Consider the following 24,293-nt stretch of genomic DNA (forward strand, 5'->3'; position numbering starts at 1 on the left):
TGTAAAGCACCAGACTCCTAGAGATTGCTGTTGGTGTTATTACTATTATTAGATGAGAGAATTAAAGAAAGTAACCACAGAGGTGAAGCCAGCATTCCTAATGCAATCCTAAGAATTCAGCTTCACTAATTGTCTAGAATAAGTCTCATTTGTCCCTCTCATAATGACAGATTTCCAAGAAAGTAATCAAGTGTCAATACCAAGCATTCTAAAACCCACTGACAATGAAAACTTCTAAATGAATTTCAGGAACTTACTCCTGGCAGAAAGTTCATTAGCTTGCCCTCATTTTCCCTCACCCTTTGAACCTCAAGACTCTTAATGAACGGTCCCTTTGAGGTCCCTATGCCTAAGTCACGGCCACTTACAAGGATTGCCCCTCCTCTCAGTAGTTTGCCCACATCACCCCCTCCCACCACCACCAACACACACACACACACACACACACACACACACACACTCCCTCAGTCATGCTGACTGTTCCCCAGCACTTACTCAAACACATCCTGCCCTCATTCCTGCGGCTACCAGGGCCCCAGAGAGGGGAAAGGCAGAAGAAGGGACTTTTTTCCCCCACAGCAGCCACCATCTGACAAAATGCCAACCAACTTGGCAATCACAGCAACTGCACTCTCACCTGTCACCCACTGTTCTCACTCTTTGGGTAAGTAAAGTCCCTGGTCTAACTGCATCTGAAATACATACTTTCTAAAGTTTACCTCTTGTATCTTGTATCTTATGCAGACCCTGAGTACGTAAATGACCTAGATTACTAAATGCTACATTCCCCTGCCTAGCCCCTACCTCCCGGAGTAACATTTTGGATGATGTAGTCACAGTTGAATTGTCTGATTTTCTTGAATTTCTTGTCTGATTCTATGATACCAAGATTAACACGAATTCTGGGGCGCCTGGGTGGCGCAGTCGGTTGGGCGTCCGACTTCAGCCGGGTCACGATCTCGCGGTCCGTGAGTTCGAGCCCCGCGTCAGGCTCTGGGCTGATGGCTGGGAGCCTGGAGCCTGTTTCCGATTCTGTGTCTCCCTCTCTCTCTGCCCCTCCCCCGTTCATGCTCTGTCTCTCTCTGTCCCAAAAATAAATAAACGTTGAAAAAAAAATTAAAAAAAAAAAAAGATTAACACGAATTCAGGAATATTCTTCCCAATGGCTCTGGAAGGTAACATCTTAGCTTTTCAACTCGTAGTTGAAGTCTAGTGGAGTTGGCCTCTGGAAACTAAAACTGAAATGGAGGAACTGATTGGCATTTGACTTACCCACCATGTCCTATAGCATCTGCCTTATTTTGCTTATTCCCAACTTTCACGGAAATTCCTCAAAATTGCCAAGTTTCAATCAGTCACTTTGTCTCCTCCTCGCTACAACTCCCCCCCGCCCCCCGCCACCAGGGCCCACATCATTTCTCACAGGTTTATTGCAAGCACCTCCTAACTCCTGAGTCTGTCTCCAGGCCAACTCCGCTTCAACCCATGCCCTCTCTCATACAATCTTCTTAGCAGAGCGATTGCTCCGTACACCGGCTCTTCCTAAATTATTACATTACTTACAAGCTCTTAATGGCTCCTATTGCCACACACAATTCAAACTCCTATGACCAATAAATGGAGCCCTCTGTGATCTCATCCTCAGCACCCTCATCTCTTGCCATAGGCTCCCGGTGTCCTGTGCTATCAAACACACCCCTCTGTTTCCTGTCTTCTTACCTGCAGTTCTCTGCCCAGAAAAGGAATATACTTCCTCACCTACCATCCAGCCCGGAAAGCTCTGAGCCCTCTTTCAAGAATCTTCTCAGGGTGCCTGGATGGCTCAGTCGGTTGAGCTTCCGACTTCGGCTCAGGTCATGATCTCAAGGGTCATGAGTTCAAGCCCCACATTGGGCTCTGTGCTGACAGCTCGGAGCCTGGAGCCTGCTTCAGATTCTGTGTCTCCCTCTCTCTCTGCCCCTAACCCACTCGCGTTCTGTTTCTGTCTCTCTCAAAAATAAATAAGCATTAAAAAAAAAAATTTTTTTTTTAAGAAGAATCTTCTCAAGCCTGACCTCATCAGTTAGAGATGCCATCTTCCTTCCTTCTGCCTCTACTCTTCCTCATTCTCTTATTTGTGCTATTGTATCTGTCCCACTGAATGGGTTTTGTTTGTTTCTGCCTTAAACTACTGGCCTATGAACTCTTTAATAAGAACAATGTCTCATTTATTTTTTGCTCCTTAGTGCCATACAAAATGTCCAGCACATAGTAGGCGCTCTATAAACATTTATTATGTTGACCTTGTCTGTTTCTTTTAGGGAACAAGAATCTATCCAAAAGTGACATCAGCTTGAAAAGACCAATATTGAAAGATTCATCCCTACATTAACTGGTTGGAGTATCATTTCATATTCCAGGAACATCTGAAATATCTTTTTTTTTAATATTTTTTTCTTAGAAAGTCATCTCATTTTGCCAGTTTGAACAAGCCTGGAAATTTTGGTGTTTGTTTTGAAACTGGAAAGTGCTTCAAGAGGCACTTTGTGCACTTGGACAAGGTTGAGAAGAGACCCGCAGAGATGATTAAAGGCTGGAAAACAGACTAAGAGAACTGGAAGGGAAAGCTAAAGGCAATTTAGTAATCGACGTCACGCATGTGAAAGGCTGTTATTACCAAGGAGGGTAACAAGCCTGTGATGTCCGTACCCTCAAAGGGGAAAGCAACAGGAAGTGAGGTGAGCTGCAGCACAGAAGACTTGGGTTAGATAGGGAGGAACTTTCTGGAAGAAAACATGCCAAACACTGAAGGATCCAACAGAAATGACACCTCAGGCTTTTCTTCCCCAGACATACAGAAACATAAATATTTCCAACTGTCTGGAATGCTCCATGTGCAAAACTACCTACATGCAGGCAAGGATGGAATTACAGTTGACCCTAGACCAATTCAGCAGTTGGGGCACTGACCCCACCCCCCCCAGGCAGTCACAAATCCACACAAAACTTTTGACTCCCACAGAAACTTAACTACTAACAGCCTACTATTGGCTGGAAGCTTTACTGATAACATATACAGTTGGTTAGCACATACTTTGTAGGTTATATGTACTATATACTGTATTCTTACAATTAAATAAGCTAGAGAAGAGAAAATGTCATTAAGGAAATCATAAGGAAGTGAACACCCACTTACAGTACTCTAATGTATTTATCAAAATAAATCCATGTATAAGTGGGCCTGTGCACTTCAAACCTGTGTTGTTCAAGGGTCAACCGAATATAATTTTAAGGGACAGTATCCAGATGGCACATAGATTTTTGGCACTCAGAGCACACTTGGTCTGACAGAGTCTTTCCAACTCTAAAAGTTTGGAGAAAGTATCTCCGAGGAACTGAACTCAACTGTTACATTTCACTAAGCATTTACTCAGCCCTTTCTCCAGGGCGGCCCCTGTTTTAGGTACCATCGTAATGACTAGGCATAGCTTATTCCAATAGAGGAGAGAGCTGATTGTCTCCTATCCCTGGCAGGCCTCAGCTCTCAGCATCAATCTGTTTCACACCGCACACACACATACACTACACAGCAACCACCAAAGCGCTTGCATTTCCTCTGACTGTACTTGCCTCAGCGGCTCTAACCTCTGAGTCTTTACATGTGCTATTTCGTCTTCCCACTTCCTCACTTAGGAAACCCCTTCCTGTCCTTAAAGACATAGTTCATGTGTTAATGTTTTGTCAAAGCTACTACTACTCCCTCTCTAGATTATGACACTGCTTCATGATTTCTGGCCGCAAGCATTAAACCTGACTTGAAGAGGGGCTCCTGGGTGGTGCAGTTGGTTAAGCGTCTGACTCTTGATCTCGGCTCAGGTCATGATCTTACAGTTTGTGAGCTCCAGCCCTTCGTTGGGCTCTGCTAACGGCACAGAGCCTACTTGGGATTCTGTCTCTCTTTCTCTCTGCCCTTTCTTTGCTCGTGCTGTCTCCCTCTCTCTCAAAATAAATAAATAAGCTTAAAAAATAAAAAGATAAAAAAAAAGAAACTGAGTTGAAGAAAGTCTAATAAAAAAAGAACTTCCTGGAGGTACATCAGGGGCTCAACAGTAGTTGGAGCGGCAGGCTTGAAAATGCCCCAAATCCAAGGGAGTTAAAGGCAAGAAGCAGAGGGCACACTTGCCTCATAGCCAAATATCAGAGACAGTATTCCCTCCACCTTAGTGTCAAAGTCTCAGAAGAGGGCTTGAATGGCCAGCCTTAGGTTCCATTACTGGCCTGACCAGCCTGTGGTTACATTGGAAATTATTCTCCCACTAATACACAATGGAAGAAAGCAAATTCCCCCAAAAGAAATTGGAATAGAGTGGAAGAGGAAATGCATGCTGGACCCCTCTCTCACTCATCATACTACAGCTCAGTCCTTAGTTTTCCTGCTTGTGTTCTTAGTAAGACTGTGTATTTTCATCCCTATATTATACACTGTTGGGTGCAGAGTCAGTGATGAATAACCTCTTAGAGACTGGACTCCTGATCCATATTTGTTGGTGATATGTGAAGGTCAGGACACTATTCATCTCTTTGCCTGCCAACTCCAAGCTCAGTCGTTTTTTTTTACTATATCATAACATTAGCAGGGATGATGTGGTCATCTTTAACCCAGTCATCAGTTTCTTAACCTGAAGAGCATATTGTTTGTTTTCTTAACAAATTGATATCACTATCATAAGTCTTGGTTATGGCTGACAAAAGATAAGTCTCAAAATACTCACAGAATTGAAGACCATGATGGGCAAACAGAGTTTCAAGCATCCTTTTATCTTTAAGTCAAACTAAGCATCCATCAGACTTCTCAGACGATGCTATCCACAGACTGATTTTTCCCTATAGGAAAAGAATAATAAAAATAATACCAAAAGGTTGCAAATAAGTCTTAAACATAGTAAGTGATTATAATATAATAGTACGTGAGTCTTTTCCCATGGTCACCATCAGTCAGAAAAGAGTGACTCGTTTGGTAGATCCATTTCAGTACCACCAGGGCTCATTAAAAATGTCTATGCCCATTTAAGCCTGTGACTTTGCTTAGTTTGTTTAATCCAATTTAAATTTCATTCTGAATCATACTTGGCCCTGTACTGACGATTGCTTTCAATGAGATGAGTAAATACACACCTTATTCAACAGAAAAAAAGTCTTTGGGAATTCACTGGCAGCATTTCAAAAGTTCTGGATTTAGATCTTATAGATGACTAAGAGGTAAGTTGATATTTCCTTGGAGAAATTAACTTTGGACTCCAAACTTACACATTTATATGGCAACAGGCTCAGGAATTAGGTTCTGGGTTTTTCTTCAATAAATATGTTCGCATGAGGCTTTTATATTATCCACATTTTCTATATCACTAAAAAAGACAAGTCACATAACAAGAATTCTGCATATTCAATAGGCTGGACTACATTCAGCATTTGGGGGAAATAATGTTCGCTAATATTAAGCAGCAAGATATTAGCAAGACTGTCACATGGGTTCCAGTTTTGAAGGTTTTGTTCAATCAAACATATTTTAAATTTGAATTTAAGATCAAAGGAGTAGATGGTAGTAATTTGTGCATGTTTATACCATGACTGCCCCCTTTCCATCCCATAGAATTCCACTTAAAAATCATTAAAAAGGCAGAAATGTTAGGACTCATTTATCAAAATCTGGATTTACTGGTTAGCTGCCCTCTGGATATGAAAGACTTGAAAGAAACTATCACCTAGTCTGAAAGTATTTGGACACTGCTTTTGTTGATGGGAATCTATGACAGTGGACCAGTCTGGTAACACTGAATTGTTTTTACTGCAGCTGTGGATTACCTGTGGTTTCAATGGACTACTGTGTACGCTTTGTTTACTTTATCCCTTCTTCCTGTTGGAGAAACAGCTGGAGAACAGACATCCTGCTGTTCAGAGCCTCAGGCCTTGGAATATTAACAGGAAGCCACAATAAGCATCTTCATTACTTCACCTGTGGCATAAATGGCAGAGAGAATGGAGCCCATCAGGAGGAATTGATTTAAAACAGAATGAAGCAGTTTGTGAACCATATGTCCCAACATCCAAGTAACTGCCACTGGCATCATAAATTGGCTTCCTTCATGGAGAGTTCAACCAGGGGGAAGGGAAAAAGTCAGCTTCCTATAGAAAGAAATAAAGGCAGCCCTCAGTAGCCTGTGGCAATAAGTGGAATAAAATATTTGGTGCATTAGACCAAGAAGTTGTGTCACATAATTTCTGACAGTTGCTTTTAGCTTTTAACAAAAGATGTGGGGGTGGATGGTAGGGTTATGTGGATGACAGGGGAGGAAACTAACAGCCTTACAAGATACTTTCATGTGTTTTCCATCATGTATAATTACTCATCCTAAGGCAAGATGGATATTGCAAAAGCATCATTCCAAATATCTTTCCAGGTTATTGGGAGGGCGGGGTGTAGAGATTGGGGGTGGGGAGATGCAGAATGGAGGAGAAGTGAGTATAAATCATCAGTGTCATTGTTCTCCAAATGAAGAAACCAGGGCGGGGAGGTTGTATGATCTGTTTAAGTCCACATCAAGAGGGTCAGAAATATTCCCAGAGGTAAAATTGTCTGGTACAGATCTATCTTCCCCTCTTGTATATCGAGGCTATAAAAAATTGTTCTAGAAAAAAGTATTTTTCCTTAAACATAAAAAATTGAGCTCCTGGGGGTGCCTGGGTGGCTCAGTTGGTTGAGCAGGCCAACTTTGGCTTAGGTCATGATCTCGTGGTTCGTGAGTTCAAGTCCTACATGGGGCTTTGTGCTGACAGTGTGAAGCCTGCTTCAGATTCTCTGTCTCCCTCTCTCTCTGCCCCTCCCCCACCCATTCTCTCTCTCTCTCTCTCTCTCTCTCTCTCTCTCTCCCTCTCCCTCACTCTCTCTCTCAAAGATAAACATTTAAAAAGTAATAAAAAATGAGCTATTGAACAGAAGGACAAAAAGGGGATAATAATCTTGACATTTATTAGTGAGCACACACTGGAGCTCTCATCCTACTGTACCTAGGAAACACATATACCGGCGGGTTAATCACTTTCTTAGAGCCTTCTTATGCATTCCTCCTACCAGCTTTGCTAAACTTCACTTAAAAAAGAGAATGCAACAGCACAAACACAGAAAGTTGCCCTCAGAACCAGGATTCTAAAAATCCATCATACCAGAACGCCCAGCTGGCTCAGTTGGTTAAACACCCGATTCTTTTTTTTTTTTTTTTAATTTTTTTTTTCAACGTTTATTTATTTTTGGGACAGAGAGAGACAGAGCATGAATGGGGGAGGGGCAGAGAGAGAGGGAGACACAGAATCGGAAACAGGCTCCAGGCTCTGAGCCATCAGCCCAGAGCCTGACGCGGGGCTTGAACTCACGGACCGCGAGATCGTGACCTGGCTGAAGTCGGACGCTTAACCGACTGTGCCACCCAGGCGCCCCAACACCCGATTCTTGATTTCAGCTCAGGTCATGATCTCTTGGTTCATGAGATCGAGCCCCGCGTCGTGCTCCATGTGCTGACAGTGCAAAACCTGCTTGGGAATCTTTCTCCTTCTCTCTCTCAGCCCCTCCACTGCTCTCTCTCTCGCTCTCTCTGAAAATAAATTAATAAACATTTTTAAAAAGCCACCTTTATAAAAATCCACCATATCATGTAATCACTCTGAGCCCATGAATCAGACAGACTGGCTGCAGCCCAGCTATCCCACTTTTGGTTCCATAAACTTGGATAAGTTGCTGGAGGTTCCTGAATATGAGGAAATCTTCCATTTTCGAAAGAAGATTGAAAACTTTTCCTACCTACTAGGGTTATGTAACTTTCAGGAATGTAGATGAACTAACCAAATGTGCACTTACAGTGTTTCGTTTATTAATTTAGTCACATACATACATCAAATCACGGGCATATCAATTTAGAAAAAATTTTCTTCACTCTCACATCTCAGGAAACTGTTTTTGTTCAAGTTCTTAATATGCAGCATTGACATCAGTGCCCCTTGACGTCGTCTTCACGGTATATAACCTTCACCTCCAGGTGGGTTGTTTGATGCTGTCATCGGGACACTGTTGCCCAAACCACAATTACCCATTCACATCACATTAGAACAACTGCTTTGTTCATTCATCCTGTAGGTGAATATTTGCGCTGTTGTGTTCATTTAATGCAATATAATCACTGATACCTTGCTTTTAAAAGACCTCTTTTAAAGGCTCTTTGTGACGACATCCAACCCTTGCAATTGTGAAGTCATGACTCCACCCCACCCGTCACCAGAATAATGAATAAATCTTTGTCGTTTATTTTTGCCTCCTTTTTGGGGCATCATGAAGGTGACTTCTATCAGCTTTCGACACAAACTTTCTGAGGTCATCTCAGGCTTCTGTAGCTTTAAAAAAGTTGAAGTCACAGAATTCAAGAGACTTTCCAAAAATTGAACTGCAGCTGATCCCTTCCTTTCTGAGGGATGGGATTGGAAAAGGATCTCATCTTATATTTTAGCACATAAAGTACTTAATTTCACTGAGCACCTGTTTCCTCCATTGTAGAACAGAGCTGATAATAGTACATTGCCCACAGAACGGTGATTGAGGATGAAATAAAGCAATGTACCACAATGATATACAGTGCAGGGCTGTGCACCGACAAAGTAACCAGCATTATCAATCGCTACAGCCCCAGTCTGGGGTTCTACAAATAAAAATGTAAAACTTAGTGTGCTATGTCCAAAAAAAAAAAAAAAACCCACAAAGATCCAAAATGAAGCAGATGAGGACAGGTTAAAGGAACCCAGATTATTATTCCAAAGAGTGAGGAAAACAGTAATGCAACAAATTCCTAAAATAGACATGATTGTTACCCAGAGATTAATAAGTATTTCTGCTGTTCTTTCTTACTCAGTGAGATGGCCATGGTATGCATCCAAATGACAGCATAAAGGACTCATGTCATACAGAAGGAAAAATCAGTATTTAGTGAACGTTGTGAAAAAAAAAATGGATCGTTTTCTATTAGAGACTATGAGGGATTTCAAAGACCAGGGATCATTTTGGTATCATTCTATCTAGAGGCAGTGTTCTTGAAGAATGATATTTCAAGGTCCTAATTAACCCTGTGTTTCTGCACATGGAGAGAAGCTACTACATGAAAGTAAAGCATAGGAATATAACACTAGTAATAGAGCATGTAAGCCAGGGTAGTCAGGGGTGGAGACTAAAGAGGTGTCGTTTTCCTGCTGACTGCCTTGGGTATCAAGCAAATTTATTTTTTAGTGTCTCTCATCAAGAGATCTCTTTCTTTCCATAGATGGTTATTACTATTGGAAAAAGCATAAGCCTTGGAACTCTGTAGCCCTGAGTTCAAGCCTCCACTCTTCTTCTTACTATGTAACTTCGAACAAGCTTCTGAAACCCTTTGATAGTATATTTCATTATCTGCAGTCATGAAAACATCGACATGATTGGGGCCGTAGGGGGAATGCAAGGAGATGTCTGTGAGGTGGCTAATCTCCGCATCTGGCATACGGTGTGCCATGTTGATTTTCAGTCTCCTCCAGACTGTGCTTCTGAATGTACTCCAGTTGCCAGAAGCTAAAATCATCACACCATTGTCAGCTGAGACCCTTACTGTTGAGGGAGATGCACCCCTCCATACCTAAAAAAGCCACAATACGGCCTGGTTTCATTTTAGGTAACAAATTCCTCAAAGATGGAACTGGACAGAGGTAAACAAACTTCAGCTCCGTCAGTGGCTTCTTATAAATTTTCCCACTCAGCTGCTGTGCTGAGAATGGTTCTGCTGTCTCCACATACTCTTGAAGGAAGCCCCATTCTTGGTCACAGGAATTCCTTGTGGTTGCTACAAACGTCTCCACTGCCTTCTCTTCATCCAGGTATGAATAGATTGGAATAGTGTTAAACACTCTAGCAAGGTACATTAATTAGGGCCGGGATCAGCTGACATAACAAAAACACTCCAAAAACAGTGACCTGAATAAGACAAAAAAGAGAGAGAGAAAGGGACAGAGAGAAACCAAGAAACGACTCTTCTGTTGAAGTTTTATTTATTTATCTGACAAAGAGAGAGGGAGAGAGAGAGAAAGTGGGGAAAGGCAGAGAAAGAGAGGAGAGAGAATCCCAAGCAGGCTCTGCACTGCTAGCACAGAGCCTGATGCAAGGCACGGTGCGGGACTTAATGCGGGGCTCGATACAGGGGCTTGATACGGGGCTCGAACTCACAAACCAGGAGATCATGACCGGAGCCAAAGTCAGTCACCTAATGGACTGAGCTACCCAGGTGCCCCAGGAAACACACTCTTAACTATGGAGAATAAACTGATGGTTAGTTACCAGAGGGGAGATGGATGGAGAGATGGGGGAAATAGGGATTGAGGATTGAAGAGTACACTTATCATGGTGAAATAAATAAATAAATAAATAAATAAATAAATAATAGATAAATGATAGATAGATAATAGATAAGACAGAAAATATTTCTTTCTCATATAGTAGTTCAGAGGCAAGTCATGCAGGGTTTAACGGAAAGCTTTCCCATCCTCAAGACACAGCTTCCATCTCTGGGCCCCAGGCAACTTCCATGCAGTGAGAAGGGCAGACCAGGGAGCATACCACATACCTTTCTAGTTGCTAAACCCATAAGTCACACATACTTCAGATCACAACCCATTGACCAAAATGTAGTCACGTGGCCACACCAGCTACAGGGGAGCCTGGGAAATGCAGCCTCATGTTGGGGAAATCACGCACCCAGTAAAATCTCAGGAAGGGAGGGATAATGAATATGGGAACAAGACGATTAGCAGTGTGTGCTTCATAAAATTAAGGAGAGAAAGTTGTATGGATTAACTCTTTATTCGAAGACCATCTAAATTTTGGAAGTACAGACAATCTACCTTTTCACCGGAAACTCAGTGTACCAGGGATGAATAAAGTGCGATGAGTAAAGACCCTAGCAACATAAATGGAGGCAGTTAGTATAAACCTTTTTGTTTATACAACAGAAACTTGAGTCATCGAGTCTTGTTGAGGCCAAGCTACATCTGGGAAAATCTGAATATGCTGACCCAGAAAAGAGTTGGAGAAAAGAGCTGTGTTGGAACAATGACAGCACTTAGCCTCAATCTTTTAAAAATTCAAAAGTTATGGGGAGGGCCCCCTGAACAAGCCTGGGCTAGCCTAGGAACTCCAAAAGAAGAAAGAGCCCCACTCTGACGCAGAGTTTATGGTTTATGAAACACCAGGTCAGATGAAGTGACAACACCCCCCATTTGACTGTGAGAAAGTATCTCTTGGGCCAAAGAATAGTAATTCCTATTTGCAGTCAAGAATGGGTTTACCAGATGCCATTTTGCAAAATCTTATGGAAAACTTTTCGAAACCACTTGAGAGGCTGTAGTGTGCTACTTGATCTCATTGTCTGAGCTTCACATTTATTCCACTCCTGCAGAAAATCCAGAATATTTTATCATTAAGTGCTTGTCCATTAACTTTTTTAAAAAGACTTTGTCCTAATCCCATGAAGGTTTTCATTAACAATTGCTTCTCTTCTTTGACTACTCACCTCCATCCGTTGCAAAGGGGGAGTTTTCCCCATTTTTCTCCAACAAGAACAAGAGACGACACAGGACTTTTTAGATCTTTCAAGAACAAAGAGAAAACCTCCAAAACACAAGCAAACCAAAGATCAGCCCCAATCACTTGTTTAAAATCAATACAACTAAGAGGAAGTATATCCCTTAAACTGCTCAGTAGAGGAACTGGGAAAGTTGCCATAAAATTAAAATAAACAACCACTATCAGTTTTTTAAATTCTTAGGTAAAAAAATAAAAATCATTTTCTGATGGAGAAAATCTTGGACTAAGAAGCAAGAAAATTCAGTTTGGGTCCCAGATCAGCCAGCCAGTAGCTAACTGTGAACTTGGGCAAATCCCATAATGTCTTTGGACTTCAAATTTCTCATTTGTAAAATCAGGAAGTTGAAAGATATTTCAAAGGTCTTTTCTAATTTTAATAGTCCGTGAGTTTATGAAACTGCTAGTTACTGAATTTTAAAAAAATTCCAACATCGCAAATGTCACAGAATCATATTTTTTTTTCTCCTACTTCACACACAAATTTAGTGATGATAAATTCCCCCCAGCAATTAGGGGGAAATCCAGATTCTGAAGCCATCTTGAAAAGCTAAAATTCAAAAGAAAAAATTGTTAAAAGAACTGAACTGTCTTTTAAAAAGCTCTCTAGCTTTTAGAGATGCATGTGTCACCTTATTGATTCTTTGTGCCAAAAGGGTATTCGGATCCCTTTTCCAACTTGGATTATTTGGATCCCTCCAAGTTTGGATTATTTATGATTCATATCCTGCTGCCAGTAAAATGTTTATAACAGGTGAGCTCCCCATTAACGTTAGTTTCAAAGGATTAAAGCTAATTATGGCATTGGTCTTGATTACACTTATGCTAACTTAAACTTGCCCTAGAATGACATTACAGTGAACTCCTCACTCCAGTCTCATCTCCTCCAGTGCCAGTCCATCCATGTTCTACATGGCCCCCAGGGCCCTTCCGAAACTACAGGTGACAGTACTTGGCAAGTCCACAAGCTCCACTGCATGGAAGGCAAGCTATGCCATGATCACTGCACTCCTCCATGGTTTTGCAAGTGCTGCCTCCAATACCTAAAGTGTTGGTCCCAGGGTCTCTTTGTGGCTAGAAGGAAACATTAGTGCTAATTCTCAGTAGACCTCCCCTCTAGGCAGATGCAGTTCCAGAGGCCAGATTCAGAAAGTGGAAGGGAATTTTGTGCAAAGAGAAAGGCATCATCTTCTCTGCAGGGGGAGCAGAGCTGCCGTAGAGTATGTGCAGGATTTCAGAAAAAATACTACACATTTGGACCAGGTGGCCAGGACCCTTCCCCCCTTTCCTACCTTCCCTATTATCTTGCTGCCTGCCTTGTAAATCCCAACCATTATTAAGAATTGACTAAAATCTCACCTTCTCTGGGAAGGCGTCACTGTCTTCGCTAGAGAAGTTTTCTACTTGTGAGCCCATGGGAGTTCATGCCAACCCCTAATGCACCCCATTCTGTTGTCTCTGAATCTCCATTTCTGCCTATTAGGACTATTGGTTTGTTTGCTGTTTCTTTGCAACAAATCATAATCTCCTTATGGGTAAAAAAGTGGTAGTCATCTCTACCTGGATTGCCTAGGATGAGGTCTGTTCACTTCAAGCACTTAGTAAATGCCTGTTTAGAGGAAAGTTTGCCTTGTCAGTGTTCAAGCACTTGCAGCATTTAAAATCCATATAACCCAACACTTCAACAGTAGCATCAAGTGTTGGCTTATGTCCTAAATATATCAATTATACACCCCCATTTTCCTTCTCAAAGAAAGGAAGTGGATTAATAATCTATGACATTTTTTTTTGAGTTGGGAATGAATGTTTGGAATGAAAATACCACAGAATATGCCCTAATATGACCCTGAATACAGTTTGAATTTTTAGAAGTTCAGAACTAATTCAGAATCCTAGTGTTCCTTAGTGTCTTCACTGTGAACATGCAATTGTGGGAGCACCAGTTAGGACTAGTAAAAACTACACCCAAAAGATGGTGAAGTGGAAAGTTGAAGCCCTCTGGGTTGTAGATATCTGTAGTATAGTACTGCTATAACAGCAGTGAACTGCCTACATCTTGACTTGAAAGAGAAAGGGAAAGAAAACTTCTATTTTGTTAAGTCACTCTTACGTTGAATATCTGTTCGTCATAGCCACACACATTTAATGTTTAGCATCAGCGTAGAATTGTGATACCAAGTGTTAAGCATATAGACACTGGAGACCAGCAACCCAACGCAACCTACCCAGCCAACCAATCTGTAGCCCTAGGCCTGATGTCTAAAACTTCAAACTATTGCTTCTTATCCCCTCTAATAAATAATCATGAAAGAGATTAGTTCCAGCTAGTACTAACCATTTGCAGAAATGGGAGTGAATACAGTTTGTCTATGGTTTGCAATCTAAGTTACTGGAAAAGCCTATTAAATTTGGAGCTTTTTAAGAACAAAAAAGATAACTGTGTCTATATCCAAACTGAACGCTTTTAAATGCAAATTGTAGAATTGTAGACTTGGAAGAGAAATCCAGTTTTCAGCCTTTACCCTATGAGACTTCTGTCAGACCATGGGAACCAGCCTAGCAACAAAGATCACATTCAAGGTGTTGCCTTCCCATCCAAGCCCGTGTTCTAGGTAACCATGAAGGATAGTGTTATAGACTGAATTGTATTCCCTAGAATTTACATGTCGAAGTCCTCTCGGAATGTGACTAAGTTTGGAAATAGGGTATTTAAAGAAGTAATTAAATTAAAGTCACTAGTGTGAGCCCTAATCCAATGTGACTGGTGTCCTCATAAGAAGAAAAGATTAGGATACAAACAGGCACAGAGGGAAGATCGTGTGAAGACAGAGGGAGATGGCCATTGACAAGCCAAGGAGAGAAGCCTCAGAAGGAATCAACCGTGCTGACACCTTGATCTTGGACTTCTAGCCTCCAGAATTAAGAGAAGACAAATTTTTGTTGTTTAGTCCGCCCTCTCTGTGGTACTTTGCTATGGAAGCCCTAGGAAATGGATATAGGTACGCAGAGTAGTAAGCAAAACACAACAGTCAATAAGTAAAAGACAAAGTCTTCAGATTTAAAAACCACGTGTAAATGAGTCCTTGGGCTTTGCTTACTCAAAGGAGTACTAACTGGAAACAATAGACCAGATACTTACTAGTTTTGTAAAGGAATTGTATTGCCAAAGAAACCACAGGCCTAGCCTGACAAACCTTGTGATCATTCAAGCCCTAAAGCAACCCCTGGAACCCAGATCCCCCACCAGCAGGAAGAAGGCTGAGAATGAGGGCAAACTGTCCAAGGGCTGCTTCAGATGTGGTCAGGGAGGATAACAGAAGAAGAGAGGTCCTCCCAGAGAGTCAGAACCAAGAGCTGCCAGATGCTAAGCACAAGATTTAATCCCCCTCACCCCTTCCTCATTCTGGTCCAGCAGGATTTGATAACTAGCACAGCCTCATGACTGAGATGGATTTGCATTCCCTCCTTTTCCAAATAGGAGTTTTTGCTACAGTTGTTATGTTACTACCCCACTGAAGACTATTGGGTGAGATGGAACCAGGAAGTTATGGACCTAAAAGGAACACTAGTCTGACCTTATAGAAGGGCCAATTATCACCCTAAACCTTGAGTTTACTGCAATAACTGGACTGGGTTTTGAATGAATCACTTGAGAAAGAGAGTAAGTATAGTCTAAGCGTGCGGAGGAGATACACATAGCTATTTAGGTTTCCCCCTGGACAAACCATGGTAGAAATTGTTGAATATCTCTCAATTCGTTCTCTACTCCTTCCTCATCATTAGAAGTCCACAGTTTTAGCTAGGTACATGCAACTAGGTATAGATAGGTGATTAAGCTGCGACCAATGAGATGTAGGCAGAGATGACGTATGTAACTTCTGAGATGTGCCTTTAAAGGTAAGGAACATGCCTTTCCTCATTTCTCTATCTTGTTGCATGGAACGAGAAAGTAAGACCTGTGTTCCATCCATGAGGATGATGGTCATGTATCCAGTTCATCAACCCGGTGAGATGGACAGCTGGAAGCAGCCTGTGTTCCAGATGACTCAGAAGCCATCATTTTAGCCTCTGTGTCTATACTTTTATATAAGAGAAAAACAAACGCATGTCGCATGTCGGCCACGATATATGGAGGTTCCTGTTATTCACAACAGAACTGATAGCCCAACTAATAGACTGATCTTAAGTGTCTCCTTTTATGGAAGAAAAAGAAAAAAAGAAAAAGCAATGAAAGAATAAGAATCAAGGCAGAAAACTATCATGACTCTTCATTCCAGTTCCCCTGACCTTTGAGGGAATGTGTCACTCGTATTCTGCATACGTGTACAGCAAATGAGTCTGAGAAAAGCAAAGGAGATAGAGTAGGAAGTTGAATAAAAAATGGAAAAGTTATACAGAGGCTGGATGAATGGTTTAGAAGCTGGCCAGTGTGACTCACCTCCCTGAATGCTGTCCTTACGGTGAGTCAAAAGGGAAGATGCTGAGAAAGATGGAAAAGAAATTCAAACCTGCATCCTGAAATGGACTATGCTACTTTTCCCGATTATCCAGGTCCGTCTTTAGCCACAGATGATCTCAAAGTGAAATGATGACCTCCGTAAATTTTTAATTTGCTTCTGAGATAAAGGAAAGAGAAATGGTATCTTGTGTGAAAAGTTCTCATTGGTGCACACATGCTCGCCCAGGAGGGCCGTGGTTCCTGCCCACACAATTCCCATTTCTATTAATGAGAACTGTGTTGATAAAACTCCAGCCAACATATTCCATGATTTAGTGAGGCTGCTAGCCTATGCAGTGTGTAGAAGCAGTCTTGGGGATATCACAGCAATTGTTACAGCAAATAACAAGTGCCCTCATCCGTAATAGATTTCCATAATCATAGAGCCCCTTAGCCAAAGCATTTTGAGGGACATATTGTTTAGCCTGGCAATTTGGTAATAGTAACTGCATAAATCAGCGAGTGTTTGGCTGTAACGTTCTTGAGTTATAGGTAGAGGGAACAGAAGAAATTACCTGAATTCAATCAGAAGTCACCGCAATGACCCAAATAAACAAATGTCTTATTCTTGCCCACTACATACATTCACCACATTATTTTTGCCCCTAGCAGCAGGTCTGGTTGAGGCCCAATTTAAATCCCTTATACATTATAATTTCCTGATAAGTGGGGTAAAGAGCACACAGTTTCGGTCACCTGCTAAACATGTGACATGGGGTGTAAATTCATTTATTTGAACCTTAATATTAAAGGACTTTCTTGAATTTAAACCCTCCAATACCAAGTTATGACTTCAATCCAAAACAGACATGCCCTGGAGAGTTAAGAGACCTTTTCAAAGACAATGAGGGCTTCTAACCTGCTCACAATTAGCCATTACGTGCTACTAGGGGCTGTTTAATTGGGACTGCCACTCTCAATTAATCAGCGACAAGCGAACAGAAGAGTGAGTAACCAAAATTTGGTACACATGCTACCAATTACTTCCATTAGGGATTATAATCAGATTGTATGTTTTCCTTTGATTTTTCTTTCTTCCTAGCTCCGAGAAGTTATGTAAATTGAAGTAGTGCGGGAAAGGAGATTGAACATAACTGTTTCCTTCCAAGTGTAAAAGAACCACTGCCCTGAAGCTCCTATATGTCTTCGGCTGTGATATTCCCGTGTGACTTCCGGCATTTGCTCTGCAGTGGAATTTATCAGAATTCCATCTAAGTTCCTCAGAAATAACCAGGTGAGGCTCTTTGTGATTCAAACAGGAGGCTCATCCCTTTTTTTTCTTCACTGAGCAATAAGAGAGATCATTTAGCCAAGGGACAAACTTTCCCTTTTGCCCAATGAAAAGCAAGCATATTCAGTTTCTCTGCTATGATTCACTAGGTTTCTGATTGGCAGTGTTTTATTGGGGAGATGGAAGGGGAGAGAAAGGGAGGCCTCAATGATGATGCATCGAACTGAAAAGATCTTTGGCTTAAAGCTGCATTTGGAGCTGATTAAAATAGCTATCCCCCCAGAACTGCACTTTAAATTTTAACTCCCAGGATCAGACAGCTTTAAAATTTATATTTAAATGTGTGTATTTAAATATACATATTTAAATGTACATACATATTTAAATACAAATTATTTTTAAACTTTTGGGTTGTACAAAGCCCTTGATGTAAATTGATCATGAATGAAAGATAAACTTTAAAGAGAATGTGTACAGGATGTGACCTGATTACCACGAAATATTAACCTTGCTTCATATTTTTATTTGTAGTAAAAAGAAACTACAAGAATCCAGATTTATTTGGAAATTGTAATTTTTTTTCTCTTTAAGTATCATCCAGCTCTTTCTAGATTCTATTAAAACAATTGTCTTCCTATGGTTGTGTTTCTGGTGATTCTCCCTAAGAGAATTTGTATGACTTTAAACTGTTCCGGGGTGCCTAGGTGGCGCAGTCGGTTAAGCGTCCGACTTCAGCCAGGTCACGATCTCGCGGTCCGGGAGTTCGAGCCCCGCGTCAGGCTCTGGGCTGATGGCTCGGAGCCTGGAGCCTGTTTCCGATTCTGTGTCTCCCTCTCTCTCTGCCCCTCCCCCGTTCATGCTCTGTCTCTCTCTGTCCCAAAAATAAATAAAACGTTGAAAAAAAAAAATTTAAACTGTTCCTTGGATCATGGAGATACCTCAGTGTGCAGCTGATACAAAAGTTACATAACTTTCCATGACTGGCCTTTCTGACATTTATTAAGAGTGCTGAGAATTTGAATCTTCTAATGATGAGCAGGGTCAAATCAAGAGTTCATGCCCTTTTCAAGGACAGAGACAATTATGTAAATCAGCAGTCTGCAAAGTTCTTTAAGGGCCAGATAACAAATATTTTAAGTTTTCCAGACCACACGGTTATTGCTACAACTACTAAACTCTGATTTCATGCTGAAAGCGGCCATCAAGGATGTATAAACAAATGAGTGTGGCTGCATTTTAATAAAATTTTATTTACAAAAACAGAGTGCAGGCTAGATTTGGCCCTTGGAGTCTATAGTTTGCTGATCCCAGTTTTAGCCCTACGAAATAATAAAAATGTTGATTGACATGTCCTACCCCAAAATTGTTAGTAAATCTTATACAGGTCCCAGAAATGTGATTTTTTTTTTTTAAAGCTCCCGCAGTTGATCCTGATTCAAAGTCAGATTTGTGATTTCTGGGTCCAGATAACAGCCCCAGTTTCTCCAATAACCCTCTAATATTAGAATTATCACCAGTATATTAATCAGGGTAATTAATGCTAGCTGCTACAACAGCAAACCCCAGATCTCAGCGGCTTCATCCAGTAAGAATTTATTTCTCTCTCTTATCACTATGCTCTATCTTAGCGCTATGCCATCTGGAACACTTAGAAAAAAGAAATGGAGGAAGCAGGCCAGCTCTTAGATGTCAGCACAAAAGAGGCACACAAAGCCTCTTCTGCTCACAATTCATTGGCTAGAACTTCACCTGGCTCCAAACTACCTCCAGCCTACCGCAAGGGAGGCGGGGAGAGAAAAGGGAGCAAGTTAATATTTGGTGAGCTCTAACAGCCTCTGATACACCTGCCATGTTTTTTATCTGACTCGTCATCTGTAATTCTGTGATTCCACCTGCGTCCTCCAAATCACACAGAAAGACCAGATGCTCAAATAATGCTTGCCCATCCATTAAACTCCTAGCAACTCTGGAATAGACAATTTAACATCCAAAATATTGCTTACATCTAGCTTTGGGCAAAGGTTTAATTCTTGCAAGTCTGGAGTAGAGCTGATTTTTATAAATCAACTTAGGTTTTTGGGTTGTTTCTGTTTTTGTCTTTGTTTTTATTAACCAGAAATTCATTGTGTGAAACTAGGACTGTTGGGATTTCTGGCTTCTGAATTGGATATACACAGCCAGGTGTCATGGCAAAAGAAAACAGCAGTTTGGCGTTTCATGAATCGTCCTCATATTTGTAGTTACAAAGGTCAGATGTTGGCTCGTTTAAGTAATACCATGTGTGGCCATGACACTCCATGTTAGAAGGGTAGGAAGTAAGGCGGACATTGCCTGCTCTAATCCAGTAACCAGGGCTGGTTTTCAAACGTAGGGGAAAATACTTGAATGGGAGGCATCTGCTTAAATATTTACTGACACAGATATCATTTCAAAAGTTATAGCCCTCTTAAAGGAAAAAGAAAAAAGAATACCTCCCCCCGCCAAGAAGAAAAAGATAAAGAAATGTTATAGATCTCTAAGATGTTATGAGAGAAAAGTAAAATTTCAGGTAAATTCTAGAAAAACTGCATAAATATTTAAGAGGGCTGTGGCCTTCCCCACATAGAAACTGAGATAGCATATGAAACTATTCCTTGAAGAAGGCTGAGGGAGCAAAAGAGGAAGAACTCATGAAGTCACACTTTCTTACCAATGATAACTTATGGCTTAAATTGTCTACACCCATGATCTGCCCATTCAGACCAAAAAGATATGCTAATCAGTAAAAGGTAGTGTCCTTCAGTGCACAGCCCTTACTCACGATAAACTGTGATCTGAAGTATTGCACAAGAATGTTTTTCTCTAACAGACCTGGGAGTGATAACAATAAAGTTGCTATTTAAACCCTGCCTTTTAACCTTTCATCTCAGGGCTGGTATCTGAATCCCTTGTCTATTAACCTGATAACGCCCTCACCACAGCTTGTCTTTCAGTTTTTCTGAATAACCAACCACCTAGGAGGAAGCACAAAGCACTTGCTCAGCCGCCATGGTGGTCTTTGGCTGTTCCGCCATCCCCAAAGGATCTTGGTGGATGTACAGCTGCAGATATGACAGGGCTGTGTGTACTAATTTCAACTGTTGGACTCATTATCTAAATTCTGAAAAATGCTGCACAATTGTGCAAACACATAAAACCTGGCAAATAAACTGTCTTCTTAAATATAATGCATTCTCTCAGATCCGTTCGCCAGGAAACTATATGGTACAAATAACGATTACAGCACCATGGCTTATAGCCAGTGGCTTCCTCAGAATCTTCAGTCCAGTACCTTTTAAAGAAAATAAACAAGGTTGCTAGAGTATTACTCTGGGAAGAATACCCTTGTTTGTACAGGAAGAGTGGAGTTTTTTGTGAGATATTTTTTTCCCTTTGTTTCTTTCTTAGAATATTTACATGCCTGTAAACTCTTTATCTCACAATTACAGAAAGCTTACATGTTTCATTTCCAGTAGAAAACAAGTCAATAACCCTTCAATAGATAAGGGATTGAAACTAAGCAATTATCTAATAAAAGTGTTTAAATTAAATTGCTAATTAAGACTAATTTCATATGTAGAAATCGGGAGTTTATCATTCATCTATCATAACGCCTAGAACAAGTACATCATAATTACATAGTTTAGAGATATAATTTGTTGACTCATGTATATTACAAACAAATGCCCTTTCCCCTGATTTTAGGATCAACAGGAAGGTGCTGTGATTTTACCATTTACTTAAGGCCACTGGATTCATAAGTCACAGATATTTAGAATAGACATGATCTTAAAGGATTATCTAATCACAGGTTCGCTTTACAGATGAAGAACAAATCTTAGAAAAAAGACAAAATCCAAACTAGATTTCTCCAGTCTAACTGTACCTATTTCTCTTTCTTCATCCCCCGTTTTCCAGCTGCACGTCAATAAAAGAGGGTGGTTTATCGACGTATGCTTTGGGAAACTGGTAACTAGAAAGATGTTTGAGGGATAAGAATTCATAAGGACTCCTAAAGAAGCAAGAATTGTTGGCTCCAAAGTGACCCACTGCCATTGACAACTTTTCGCTCATCTGTTGAAATGTAGTTATCTTAAAAATAACATTTTCACTTGTCCCTCATTCATTCTTGTTAACAGTGACACATGACTCATTGAGAAATTACTTTTGGCAGCTTCCAATCTCCTGGTGAATTTTTATAACTGCCTTTTACCGGGTCAAGGAGCAGCCATGTGTAACCCTTTGGGGCCATTACTGGGTGTAAACTCTGTGGCAACTGCACTTGCTACATCATACATTTAATTGGTTCAAGTCTAATACCAGGGAGACCAAAGTTAACATGCTCACAGACAGGATGCCTCATCACAAGCAGGAAAGAGAAATAACAGCCCTTGGCTCCAAAGAGACTCACATCAGAGAACATGTAGATAAATGGGAACATATCCACTATCCATAGTACAGCTCTAACCCAAGAGCGTGATCTACTGACTAGGGGGCCCTTGCACTTTTATTTCTACATACAAAAAGTCTGCATACATATTTCCACAGAATTATACAAAATAGAATCCTTTGAGTCATAAGACTTTGAAGCTCTAATGTATTATCTCATAGTTGAGAAAAGAGATACAGGAAGTCTAAAGTATCCACTCAGGATCACACAAGTATTTGATGGTAGAACTCAGACAAGAACCCACTTCTCCTGATACTTATTCTAGTGTATTATTTTTCATCACACTATGGATCACAATAATTCTCTATTATTTCTAACAGGTTTGAGTGTTAAAAAAAAAAATCTTGTGGGGTACCTGGGTGGCTTAGTCGGTTAAGTGTCCAACTTCGGCTGAGGTCATGATCTCCCAGTTCGCGGGTTTGAGCTCCGCATCAGGCTCTCTGCTGTCAGCACAGAGCCTGCTTTGGATCCTCTGTCCACACCCCCCCCAACCCACCCCCACCTCTCCTACATGTGCCCTCACTCTCTCTCTCTCTCTCTCTCTCTCTCAAAAATAAATAAACATTAAACAATAATCTTGCGGGGCACCTGGGTGGCTCAGTCGGTTAGGCATCTGACTTCGGCTCAGGTCATGATCTCTCACTCTGTGAGTTCGAGCCCCGCCTCAGGCCCTGTGCTGACAGCTCTGAGCCTGGAGCCTGCTTCAGATTCTGTGACTCCTCCCCTCTCTGGCCCTCCCCTGCTCGTGCTCTGTCTCTCTCTGTCTCTCGATAATAAATAAATGTTAAAAATAATAATAATCTTGCATGATGGCAACATTTAGATTCCTAACTGTATTCTAATCTAATTTTAATCTATTCTTGAAAATTCTCTTCTATTTGAACAGTACTTTTGTGGTTTATTGCTATAACTTCTCTTTTTCTCTTCACTAAAAAACTAGTTTAAAACAGAGTGACAACTTTATTGCCCTGCCCAATAGTGTTAATAACGCCTGAACTAAAATAAAAATTGTTTTGTCAGGTATACAAGGGATATATTTTTAATTTCCTTTTAGAATGTTTTAAAGTTGATCTCAAAATAGTTACCTTTTGAAATATAGCTTATGCTCTCACTTTGAAAAGTATTATGGGTTATTTCTAAGGAAAAGGGAGGACCTGAATTGAAGACTAACTTTGAGTTAAAAAGGAAAGCAAAGAGATAAGATCAAAGGCAAAATTGCCCCTAAGGGCTTCAGGATCTCTGGGGAAAATTGTTCTCTTCCCCCAAATCTCATCAATTAGAAGAAAGCAAATGTACAGCTCTTTACTCAGCCAGATACAATCAAAGCATTACATTCTGTATCCATGAAACAGGAATTTCCACAAACTGACAGAACAGTCTGTTTGGATATAAGGTCAAAGGAGTTCCTTTTACGTTTGCTAGAACTTCTGTTAGTACAGTTATCTTTATCTCTCTCTCTCTTTTTCCAGAAAGTGGATGATTAAGACTACCGTGCTGAAGAAAAATGCCCCACTGAGTCACAAAGCTAAGGATGTCTGTAGTCACTGTCCTAATAGAAGTTTTTTTTTGGGGGGGGGAGGTGGGGGGGCGGATTTATACTTGTGCTGATTCACAGCTTCCCACACACTGAGGTGATGAGGAGAAAGTTTCCTCCTCTTCCAGTTAATTATAAAATGCATGAAACTAAATATATATACATATATATCTCATATGGTTATTTCAGACGTTGGACTCTCTGTATTTATAGAAATTAAGATTACCCAATTAAATATATTTTACAATGAGTCATTTTGGGATGGAGGAAGATAGACTGTGGAGAGAAGAGAATACTCCCTCTGGTTTTCTATTTAAAAAAAAAAAAATCACAAAAACAAATGCAAACCAAATCACACAGTTAAAGATTATCCCAAAGGATGAATGGCACTGGCAAAAAGACCCAGCCGTGACGAACATTTAGACATATCACTAGTTAACATGCTCTTTCCTTCACAAGCAGCAAATCTTCTCCAGGGGAAGGGAAGGGAAACTGACATTTATTTAGGCCTTACTGTGTGCTGCGCCTGAGGCTTGTACTTACTGGATGCCTTTTTTAAACCCCCGTTTAAGCCTGTAGTGGATGATTCCCCCCACTGTATACAGATAAGAAAGGCTCAGACAGGGAAAGGCGAACAACATATATTAACTACATTACGGACATTCTTTCAACAAAGAGTATTTGAACGATTACGTCCACCTGGAGTCAGGAGATGTGAAAATAGACTGAGTTTGCCTAAAACTAAATCAACAGGGGCACCTGGGTGGCTCAGTCGGTTAAGCGTCTGACTTTAGCTCAAGTCATGATCTCAAAGTTCATGAGTCCAAACTGTGCAGCATTGGGTTCTGTGCTGACAGCTCAGAGCCTAGAGCTTGCTTTAGA

The sequence above is a fragment of the Prionailurus viverrinus genome, chromosome B4, assembly GCF_022837055.1.
Source record: "Prionailurus viverrinus isolate Anna chromosome B4, UM_Priviv_1.0, whole genome shotgun sequence".
NCBI classification, from domain to species: domain Eukaryota; kingdom Metazoa; phylum Chordata; class Mammalia; order Carnivora; family Felidae; genus Prionailurus; species Prionailurus viverrinus.